The sequence below is a fragment of the Cydia fagiglandana genome, chromosome 1 (genome assembly GCF_963556715.1).
Source record: "Cydia fagiglandana chromosome 1, ilCydFagi1.1, whole genome shotgun sequence".
Classification (NCBI taxonomy): domain Eukaryota; kingdom Metazoa; phylum Arthropoda; class Insecta; order Lepidoptera; family Tortricidae; genus Cydia; species Cydia fagiglandana.
The window spans coordinates 11,477,090-11,489,447 of record NC_085932.1 but is presented as its reverse complement, the minus strand read 5'-3'; the positions used below and the strand labels follow the sequence as shown (position 1 = coordinate 11,489,447).

General features: G+C 35.5%; 1 protein-coding gene across 1 annotated transcript in view; it reads left to right on the top strand.

Moving 5' to 3' along the window:
* The window catches only part of LOC134664264 (protein O-mannosyl-transferase TMTC2), a 103,782-nt gene that overhangs the window by 68,392 nt on the left and 23,032 nt on the right, over nt 1–12,358 (top strand). The window lies entirely within an intron of this gene.

Genomic DNA, 12,358 nt, shown 5'->3' with positions numbered 1-12,358 from the left:
CTGAGCTTAAACTAGTTTTGATTATATACCAAGTGAATTTATTAAGAATATTTGGTTAAGTAAATTAAATTTACTTATTCTAAACAAACTGCATTAATTAATTACACGTTAGGATGTTAAGAAAGTAAAACTATTTTAGTTGTGATCGATAACTAAAAACGTAGTTTTCGCCAGGCAAAAAACTTACTCAAACATATATTTGGAAAAAATCGGAGACGGGGATTTGGTGCTTCACGGTCTCGTTTAGTGACATCTGCTGCTGGCGGCGACGCGTGTAATCTGTTTGGCCGTTTTGAGTGAAAAGCGCATTTGATATGAGTGTTGACACAAAAAAGGCCTAAAAACGGTCAAACTATTTAGTTACCTCGTTGAAATGTTTAGTTGACGATGGTTGACGATAATCGTAACATTCCTATCTAACCGCAGCTGCACTACCGGTACTGAACGTGTCGCTGTCATTATCAATCTCCATAGTAAAATGAACAATTATAATAGTGCAGCTGTCGTTGGAAATGGACTGTCACCTTAAAACTGAGATTATCGTTAAAAGAAGTGACTTTCAGATGACGACAACACCAGGTGATGTCTCTGTCAATAATCTAGATCACAATGCGCCAATGACAACAACGCAGTAAAAAAGATATTGTGACATTATCTGCGTCCACGTTGCAGCATTTGAACTTAAAAGTATTAATATTTATTTAGAATCAAGTTATAAAATAAGTTTGACTTTTAAAAGTACTGATGTTTATTATTTTATATCTTTTGTTTAGGAACAAAGTTAGATTTTAAGGTTTTTGTTGAAACTAGAAAATGCAATTCAAAAACCATGATATCCGTGATCATTAGTGATCAAGTGCACTCAGTGCTCAGCGAATTGCGATCGTAGAAGGACTTGAACTCACGACACCTTGATTTTTTTACACAATTTAAAATAGTAGCTCTACGTATCGTATACGCATATCACGTATTCTATCATTTTACCACTCCGCTACGCTTCGCGCATCGTGTTTATACTCATACTCATATTTTTTTGATAGTATAAATTGCAGGTCAGGCTTACATGACTAAACTACATTAAAGATAGATTTATAAATATACAAGATATACATTTGAGAAAAAAAAGTAAAATAAGTCAATTATTGCGACATTATTACTCGCATATATTGACATTGTTATATTGACTCGCATTAACAATTTTTTCCATACTTCCCTTATTGCACAATCAATATGTAATTTCCTAAGATCAAATGACAGGATTTGCAGGATTGCATTGTTCAATTCAAAGTAAACAGAACACTATTTCAATAATACTATAAGTAAATAATATATACCTTACCTATGTGTCATATCATACCACATATAACTAATATTTAATGAAAGCCATTATCATTAACAAGTTTCAACAATTTCATATCTGTCCATAAAGTGAATCAAGTATGTTAATATTCGGGCTAGCTCTAAACCCGTTCGCTTGGAATTCCACTCTGTCCCTGTGTCGGTACTGACTACGTATGTATCCTTTATGAATAGAACGTGATACCGCGATATCAAAATGGTTTTGAACTAACTGGAGCGGAACGAAATATAAGGTGGTGTCCGTTCATTTGGGTTGGCAGTGCATGAACACATGACTGTACTTATATAAAAGGTTATATTAGCAGAATTATAATTTACTTGTTCAGTAATATGATTATTTAATTATATTTAAATCTTCTACGCGAACAGGGCATTCAGTTCAGTACATCCAAGAGGTACAATTCCAATTTTCAGCTGAGTAATAAAGCCATAGTTTGCGCAACCACACTTTCCGATTCAGTATCAATATGACAATTATATTAGAGAATTAAATTTTACAGTTTAATTTTAGAAGAATAAAATTGTACTTTTGTTCTGTATGTACATAGAACGTATTGTAATTGTTAGTTAATTCGCAAAACGATGTTTACAAATAGATATTCCACTAAACGATGTTCGCCGTCGTTAGTCCCTATTAAAATATACCTGTTACATGTCGCGTTTTTTAAATGCAGGTTATTTTTCTGAGATTCTCAAAACATGACGACGTGCAAAGGGGCCAGCCCTGCGGCAACCATTTCCGATAACAACAAAAGTTTAATGTACTCAAAGGGTTTTTTAGTTTACCCTCTCCGAATGGAGAAATAATAATGGCCGTGTCTTTTCTTTCGCCCCGTGGACCTAAAAGGCAAAAGGTCCAAACCCTTATTACGGAGTTGGCGCAAGCAAATATTTTAATAATACAAATTTTATCATACTTTACGGGTTTATCATACCTTGAACATTTTGTTTGTATGCCCCATGTTTTGCATCTAAATAGGAAGTGTGATGAGAATTACGTACAAATGAACTCGTTTATTTACAGGAGCCTTCATATCATGGTACGTAGCGTTTATCCTTGATATACAAAATTCCTATTTTTCGTACTTGTTCAGTTAAAAAAGAGAACATTGCTTAACTAATGGTACTTACAATTAATAAGAACAAAAGCAATAGTACAAGCTTTGCTTAGTTTGGGGCTAGGTTGATCTGTGTAAGATGTCCTCTAATATTTATTTATTTATAAAAAGAACGCACCCATACGTAAAATACAGGTAAGGTGTATTCGGGTAATTTCGTATGTCGGATAATTCCGATAATCAGATGAAAATGACCCAAAATCCCATCATAATAAGAGTCCGTTTTCGGTATTTTCCAACGGTTTTCGACATTCGTAACTACCCGAATATACCTAATCCGTAAATTCATACATACATCCGTTAGTTCTTACATTAGTGCATACTTCTAATAAGAATTGTATAATTATTGTTCGCGTATATTATAAAGAACATGTTCCACATTTTTAAGGCACGAAATCACTCGAGCACGTAGCAACATGTCGCTTGAGACTTCTGCAAGAACATGCGGCGTGGATGATCTATTGTGACAGCTGTGTGCCGTGAGAAATTTTCTCAAATAGTTATTCTATACCTTCTGCATGGCTAATAAGATCCATATTGGAATAGCGGCTACAAAATCAGTGCACGAACTGAATTGCCAAAGGCGAATATAGCAGAATCATTGCCAAATTTTGTAAGACTTCCAAAAAGATTAGCTTCCGTGTGAGAACTTGACAATTTTATTGGATTTTAAGAAATGTACCAAACGCTAAGTTAGTATTGGGTGGGAAATGATAAGTGTAACAGTTTTGTTGCTGTACAAGTGTCACAACAAATTATAATATTTATCCTCTAAAATATAAATGGATGTCCAGGTCCATGGGCCATATCATAGTAGTTTGTAAGTTGTAATATCTTTTCATGAGGCAGATATAAAGAAATTTAGATTTTCGTTTTTCGTGGTAGGCCCTCTAGACACACGTGCGCTCTGACACGTGCCGTGGGATTAAGGAGATTAAATCATTAAGCTCTCATGGACCTGGACATCCATTTAAAATTTTAGAGGATAAATATTTTTCACGCCACTGTTCGGAAATGTGGCAATAGATGGTCTAAAACCAAGCTGGAAAGTAGGCAATAGCTGTAGCACCTGACCTACCACTACTACAATGTTTCATTGTTATCATCATCTGTCATTGGTGACAGTTCGCTACAGCAATGAGTATAATTTAAAACGTAAAAAACAATAAAAGGTCTTTTATTGCGCAACTTTTTCCTTCAAAAATAAAATTAGGTTATTTATAGAACCAATTTCTTGTTTAAAAAAAAAAAGAAATGTCAAACCATTTACTTCATTTTTTTTGACAATTATCCATTCAGTTCACGCTTAAGGCGTTTTTTACTTTTATAGCTGTTTGTGGTTTTTTTTAGCAAAAACGCTTCTAATTTTAGAGTCGGTTTGAAGCAAATAACAGAAAAACGCCTCTTAAAAGTGGTAAAAAAAGTAAAAAAGGCGGGATCTGAAAATACTTACTGAATTGGATAGTGTAAATTGTGTTTGACTAAAAAATATAAGAAACGCGCTCGCTATAAAAATGAGTTCTTCTAGTGAAGAAAATGATATTCTTACGCTGACGCCTACTGAAATTCAAGAGACAGTACAGGCAGTGGCTAGTAATTTGCTACCAGAGAAATCGCGGGCTAGTACTTATAGTTATGCAAATGTTTTCTTATTTCCTCGCAGTAGTCGTGAAAAGCACTATGTAATGCCTCGGCCGGAAACGCTAAAGATGGACTCGTATTATTCGAGGGCCTCCACTAACGTGTCGGCCCTCGAACTCACTCGTCCATCTTTTGGCGGTTTTCCGTCCTCTCCTACAATGTACTAATAATTTGTTGTTTGTTTGTTGTTTTTGTGACACTGTACAACAATAAAACTGCTACACTCATCTTATCCCGCCCGATACTAACTTAGCGTTTGATACATTTTTAAAATCCAAAAAAAAATAGTGTTCACCGACGTAGCAGTCCCAGGGTAAAAGATTACTTTAAATTAAAATAAATAAAAAATCTTTCCGAGCGATAGCGCCATAACCTTTGGCCTACTGTCGAGTAGGTGGCTTTAATTTCAATATTTAACAAAGTAACACATATCGGTGAAAGAATAAGGAACAAAGTCGAATGGCGTTCTAACAGTTTTAATCATCTGTCGAAAGATGGCAGTAAATGTACTGTAGGTACAGTCAACTGTCAAAATATGGGTGTAGACAACTTACTCAAAAATATCATAAGAGTTAGACATATTTTTGAGATGACTTGTACACCCATATTTTTACAGTTATCTGTACATATTTACCATGACAGTAACTGTATACACTCTATTCTCTTTGGTTCAAGTAAACTGTAACAGCGTGTGTAGAGCCCGTACGTGCCGCAACCCCGCGTGTTCGAATGCACTAGACCACATTATTCGGTTTCCACGAACTATCGAGCCAACCTCGTCATGATTAAGGCATACGAGTTAGTTTAACTTTTAAGTACCAAACGCTGCATTGTAACTAGAAGAGGTTTAATTGTTGGTTGGATTAATACATACTTAACCGTTTTGAATGATTCACGTTTAGTTTCATTAGACTATCGATCGGGATATAAATCGTGATTATATTTTGTATTGTATTCAAGCTCCCGAAAGTTCGAGTTGTTGTCGATATAAGTCTAGTAATACATATTTGTTTTTTGTATTACACCGAATGTATTCCTTTATTTATTTGTCTTTGTAAGTTCAGTAAACCTACAGACAAAAATGTTACAAAGTACGTATAAAAATATCAATATTACTGTATACTTAACTAGGGAACATGAAAAATAAATTGGTCTTCTAAAAACAACAAGCCTCCTAGCCTCATTGGTAGCCTACAAAGCAGGACTAGCAGGAGTTTCCGGGTTCAAATCCTCGTAGGGTTTATTTGTTTGTGTTATTTATCTATATCCATCTATTATATAATATATGTATATTGGCGTCTAGTAACCACAACACAAGCTTTTTTGAGTTTACTGTGGATTTAGGATGATTTGTGTAAGATTGTCCCATAATTTTTAGGGTTCCGTACCTTAAAAGGAAAAAACGGAACCCTTATAGGATCACTCGTGCATCTGTCTGTCTGTCTGTCTGTCTGTCCGTCTGTCACAGCCGATTTTCTCCGGAACTACTGGACCAATTAAGTTGAAATTTGGAACACATATGAAAGTTTGTGACCCAAAGACGAACATGTAACGTAAACGAATGAATTTTAAACATGGGTGCCACTTTTGGGGGGTAAATGAGAAAATTAAAAAATAAAGTTTTTCAAACTATATCGTGTTACATATCAAATAAAAGAGCTCATTGTGAGAATCTCAAATATATTTTTTTTATAATTTTAGAATAGTTAAACAGTTAAGAAGTAATTCAAAAAAATAGGCAAAAAATGACCATCCCCCCCCCTTATCCCCGAAACTACTAGGTCTAAAATTTTGGGAAAAATACATAAAATAGATCTTTACCTATAGATTACAGGAAAACCTATTAGAAATGTACAGTCAAGCGTGAGTCGGACTTAATTACTTAGTTTTTGATCCGACCCCTACGGATTTTTTAAAGACATTTCACTCACGTTTCACATAAAAAAATACATTCGATGCGGCAGCGCAAAACCCAAACTTACTGTCAGTGGTTTACGAGTCATATACTTCCCGTATTGAGAAAGCCAAATTTGCGGCACGACCTACTTTTTCCCGTATCATATCCATGTACAGGTTCCAAAAGACCTGGAATGTTATCGATTTGACCTGAAAGTCGTTCTGATCAATAGACTATATCCTTGTGTATATACAGCAGCCGCCGCCCGCGGATCTGTATACTTAAAATTGCAAAAGATATTTCATTTTTCAAAACCTTTAATTTTACGGGAATATACTTCCCTTGCCGCGATAATCGACAAAATATTATCGTCATCGTGTCTGTACGTGTTCAAAACAAATATTATTCATCCTCATATAATTATAAAAAGTGGTCGGACTTATACAGTAGGTAATTTTCAATATAGATGTCATAGATTTAATTGGCGCATTAATAAAATGTATCGACGCGGAATCGTGAACAATGCGCAGCACTATGACATGACCAATCTGAGCGCTGCGTGCCCGCCTTTCGGTGCGGTACGGGGTGATGGAATACGGACAAATAGTACCCGTGCCGCGCTAAAGAAAAAAATACCTTTCAGTGCGTTAGGCAAAAATACTTCCCGTACATTTTTCTTTTGAAATAGAATATACTTGAAGTACGAATATCGAGAGTATAGTGACTCAACAGGTCATCTTTTTCTTACTCACACGAGAACATAGAAAACCACCGCCACACTGGGGGTAAGACAAGCGCTGATAGCTGCCGCACCGGCGGAAAGTCAAATACGGTCAAATGCTTCCCGTAACGCAGCGAATGTGTTACAAATTGTGTAATGTACGGAACCCTTGGAACGCGAGTCCGACTAGCACTTGGCCGGTTTTTTTTATTTATTTCCTCCTACTTACATACCTTAATTGGTAGGTAATACAGTATCTTCAATGATAGGCATATTGCAAAGTTTGCAATAAACATCTCGCTATATTAAAAAAAATATAATTATTTAAAGTCAGCCTTTGTATGCTGATCTATTTACATAATTATGCGTTTATTGAGTACGAATGGAAGGCTGTAGGTAACTGTTCCGCGCTAGCATTTATGGGCCCGGCGGGTGCGACGGGGCGCGGCGCGGCGACACTGGAACGCGCTGCATCGCCGATAAGGGGTAGATTAAACTCGTGTTTGCTCACACACACATATTTAACATTCTCGCCTGCCACGACAACGCTATTTGCATATTTGTTTGCGAACGTTTCGATGTGCGAAAGCAATATAATAAATGGCCTTAGTGATACGTTCTGTCCTATGGCGTGTTCAGGGTTGACGGGATTTATGGTACCAATAATTGCGGTTTCGGCTTATTGGATCCCTATAGCCGTGAGCGAAACCATCATCCATAGATTTGAAATTTCAATGATGTTTTGATAGTGCCGGTCGTTGCCAAAGGCAGAGATTATTCTCATTGATACTGGCTATGTATCCCATAGCCATACTCGGCACAATTAATGAATTAAATGGCTGATTAAATATACTATAGCTCGATTTTACTCAGCTGAAATGATCATTGTCAGTCTGAAATTGAGCATCAAAATTGTTGGTATAACATAGGCTAATTAAATAGGATGTTTCATGTTGCTCTGTTTGACAACTTATTTATATACATAGATATGAAATAGTATTACGTCACTGGTGTCATCTATGAACGAATTATTATTTCGGAAAGTTTTTTTACCTGAAAATATAGACATTTTGCTTTAGATACACAACACATATTGGAGTGCGCTTTCAATCAAGGTATGGGAATCGTCCACTCGGAACATGGCGAACACTGCACACCTCTCCAACCGCCAACTTAATTGGACACGCATGCCCTTGTAAACTTGTTCCTACAGGGTTGTTGTATAGTTTCACACAACTGTGCGCTTTTGGGGAAACTATACTATATTTACGTAATTGACATAGGTGAAACATACTCGTATGTTTTTAGGGTTCCGTAGCCAAATGGCAAAAAACAGAACCCTTATGGATTCGTCATGTCTGTCCGTCTGTCTGTCTGTCCGTGTAACGTATGTCACAGCCACTTTTTGCCGAAACTATATGAACTACATATACTGGTATAAGTATACTTGGTAAGTACCTAGATGTATTCTGTGAACCGCATTGAAATTTTCACACAAAAATAGAAAAAAAAAACAATAAATTTTGAGGGTTCCCCATACTTAGAACTGAAACTCGAAATTTTTTTATTCATCACACCCATACGTGTGGTCTTCAAAAATTATATTGAGGTTTCTAATATCATTATTTTCTAAACTGAATAGTTTGCGCGAGAGACACTTCCAAAGTGGTAAAATGACACACATTTTACCCCCCTGTAACTTCTAAAATAAGAGAATGATAAAACTAAAAAAAATATATGATGTAGGTACATTACCATGCAACTTCCACCGAAAATTGGTTTGAACGAGATCTAGTAAGTAGTTTTTAGGGTTCCGTACCCAAAGGGTAAAACGGGACCCTATTACTAAGACTTCGCTGTCCGTCCGTCCGTCCGTCCGTCCGTCTGTCACCAGGCTGTATCTCACGAACCGTAATAGCTAGACAGTAGACATTTACAGATGATGTATTTCTGTTGCCGCTATAACAACAAATACTAAAAACAGAATAAAATAAAGATTTAAATGGGGCTCCCATACAACAAACGTGATTTTTGACCAAAGTTAAGCAACGTCGGGAGTGGTCAGTACTTGGATGGGTGACCGTTTTTTTTTTGCTTTTTTTTTGTTTTTTTTTTTAGCATTATGGTACGGAACCCTTCGTGCGCGAGTCCGACTCGCACTTGCCCGGTTTTTTTTAATTCGTCATAAATCGTAAACCGCAATTTTATTATGTATTTTACTTGCTGCTACGGAACCCTTCATGGGCGAGTCCGATTCGCACTCGGCCGCTTTTTTTAGTAATTTAATTAATAGCTTGTTTTCTACAATTACATTGGTTGTCACGGTCACGTTCACATTCACAATTCTGATTGTGATATTTGGGTTTCAAGTAATTATTAATTAAATAATTATTTAATGTTTCTTTGAATCTTGCCTGGCGATAAGGCATGCAGCATTCAACGTGGATTCGAGCTTTGGCTTGAATTTAAATATGTAGGTACCTATGTGATAGGGCCTTGGATGGTTGGTACTAATTTTTTACTATGCCAGTAAATTTTACCTGCTGCATTTATGTAAATACGAATTTGGAAATAAGTTCTTAATCCTCCGTATTTGATAAAGTTGGTTACGAGTTTGAAGTTTCTGATTTCCCACGACGCGCCCGCGACTAGGCCTCGTTTAGTGTCAAAGCGCCGACCGCACTCAAGCCAACTAAAACTTTATAACAAACTTTCCAAACTAAGCTAAGCTTAGCAATCGATAAAACTTGAGGATAAAAAAAAATCGTAGGTTTTTTTGTCTATAGATAAAAAAAAGTCGATCTGATAGAATACATGTAGTGAAAAGATTTAGAACAGTTATAAAAAATGTTCCAATATAATTTATGTTTATTATCGTACTACAGATGTCTTTGTCAACGTTTTCTTTTTGAGGTATTTGCGAATGTTTATGGCTGATTTATTTTACAAACTAGGTTCATTTTAACTCGTATATTTATGTCTTTATGTGCTCACTTGCCAGAAAATTTGTTTTTATTTTTAGAAGTTATTTTGTAGAAGATGTGTATCGGAAAAATAAAAAAATAATCGTAATATTAGTACACCTGAATTAGAGCGCGTTATGTATGTTTTGAGGTAAATAAATTGTTAAAAGTGCTTGTTAATCAAAACGTGATAATTATTTAATGAAAATAAATTATACAAATAATGAAAGTCATATAATGTCATTTGTTGACAGAAGAAGGCATATCCGGCATTAAGTCAGGATTTAAAATTGTGTAAATATAATTTAAACGGCTATAAATTATTAAAAAAAATATCGTGAATATGTTCATGTTCAAGACAATTAAATTAAAAACTTTAGTATGTATTTTGAAAGTAAAACTCATTTAATATCTTGAATTTTATCAAGTATTTTACTTAGAACCTACATGGATCGTATGAGTTAGTAACATAATTTAAAAAATAATCTTAACTCCTGTGGGAGTAAAATTTACTTTTCATCCCGCTGCACACTTATCGAGCAAGTGTGATGAAAATAATATTACGACCTTCGTGCATATAATATTCAACTGTTTCATCACTATCACTGTAATGTCACGGCCCAAGCCACTTACTCCATTTTCAATAGCACACTATTTCTAACCTAGTTTCCCACCAAGAGGCGCCGCTCACGGTGATTCGATTTTCTCGTAAGAGCCCTTCTTTCTTATATTTTCTTTGTTTTCTAAAAAGCTCGTTTATGTTTATGCGATTATTTCTCGTTATTTTCTTGCAGAATATTTTTTATATTAGACTCAGTCAGATTCTAGTTCCACATTTGCTTTCAACCAAATAAGTGCACCTAAAATATTATATTTACAGGGGTTTATTCAACTCGGGCCTCACAAAATATGGTTAAGGGTTGAAAAAAAAACATATGCACGGTGTTTACTAAAACGCTGTTAACTTCGGGGTACTTATGGCTAAGTACATTTACGGAAACTTAATTTTTACGGAAAGCATAGTTAAATTTAAAATAAAATCTCTTGTTTATTTACATTTTTTGTTTAATTTTACGTAAAAAGTTTAATCGCTGCATATAGGGTTGTTATAACTATTTAACTTACCCAAACAATTGAATACTTTCATCAACATATCAATATCATTTTGAACATCGATTGTCCAAGATAGTATGTCCTACTTGCGTTTAGTATAAAATGCATAACCTCATACTAAACACTAATCATATGTAAACACGCCCTAAGGCAAGTAAGCGTACTAGGGGCGTTATTAGATAAAAATTAATATTTGATTATCTCCGAAATTGAGCTAATTAGAATACCGGTGTCTTTGCGAAAGTAGCTTAATTTAAGCTCAGGAATGCACCCTTGAAATTAAAGGAGTTTAAAAAAAACACGGTTAAGTACTGTAACTACAAACACATATCACGGCACCAATCAGATGCTTTTTGTAAAAATATCGTGATGTCCTGACGTCATTTTAATTAATTAATTTATTTATTTAAACTTTATTGCACATAAAATTATAAGTACAAATGGCGGACTTAATGCCATAAGGCATTCTCTACCAGTCAACCACTGGGCCAAAAAGAGACGGTTGTTAGGTTAAAAATAAATGATACCAAAGCGACGCTACTAATACAGAATATTACAAAACTTGTGGTGATGTGTTTGTAGCCATGAGAACAGGTCAAGCTGTCCCGTGAATATATATGTCCTGTTCCATTTTGAAATATGTATAAGCCAGTAAAGAAGCAGTATATATATAGGTATACTGCTCGTCGCAAACACTAAATTAAGGTCAATCTGCCGCTTTTATCCGGTACACATTATAGATTAACTTTTTTAGGTCGTTTTCAGGTCGTCTCGATAGTCGAAACGTATTGGAGTTCAGCTACTTATGCTTTATAACTCTTCATTGCCCTTCTAAATAAAATAAACATTAAGGTTTATTGACGCTACGGCTCGGTCTAGTTAGTGCACTACCTACTTGAATAATGAAAGCTCGCAACAAGTACAAAACACAATTTAGTTACCAAAGACACAGTAGGTACTAACTACCTGATTTGACGCGTGTTGAAGGAAATAAGAGTAAATATAGCCGAAAAGAAAATATCCACGAAACGTTTAGCCATTTATTTTAGAGTGACATATTATGATGTAAAGAATCATAAAAAATACAAATTTAAATATTTGTCAAAAATCTAAAGAGTTCGCAACATCCTCCCACCTTTTGGGCAAGAGGCCCAAAACTCTTCTCTAGATCTCGGTAGAGTCCTGTGTTTCAAGCGGGTTCAGGTGTTGAACGGCTCGTGTGAATGATTGCCCATCTGCTGTGCGCACCTTAGCCACTCTTACACAATTATCTCTTAAAGACCACTTTATAATCTGTGTCTAATAAACTACATCACCTACCCTTAAATACGAGTCCCTCTCCTTGCTCTTCTGGATGAGCATCCCCACGTACTCGTTCCTGAACCATTTTCATTTTCGCGGAAGTTAGTGCTGCTGCTGTTATCCGTGTACTTTGCGCCAATTCTTCCACGTCTTGTGAAAAATCTTCGTACGTCCATAAGAAAGGCTTTGGTCGTCAGCGATATGGTCAGTTTGGTCAAATGCACTGCATACGTTAATAAAATTA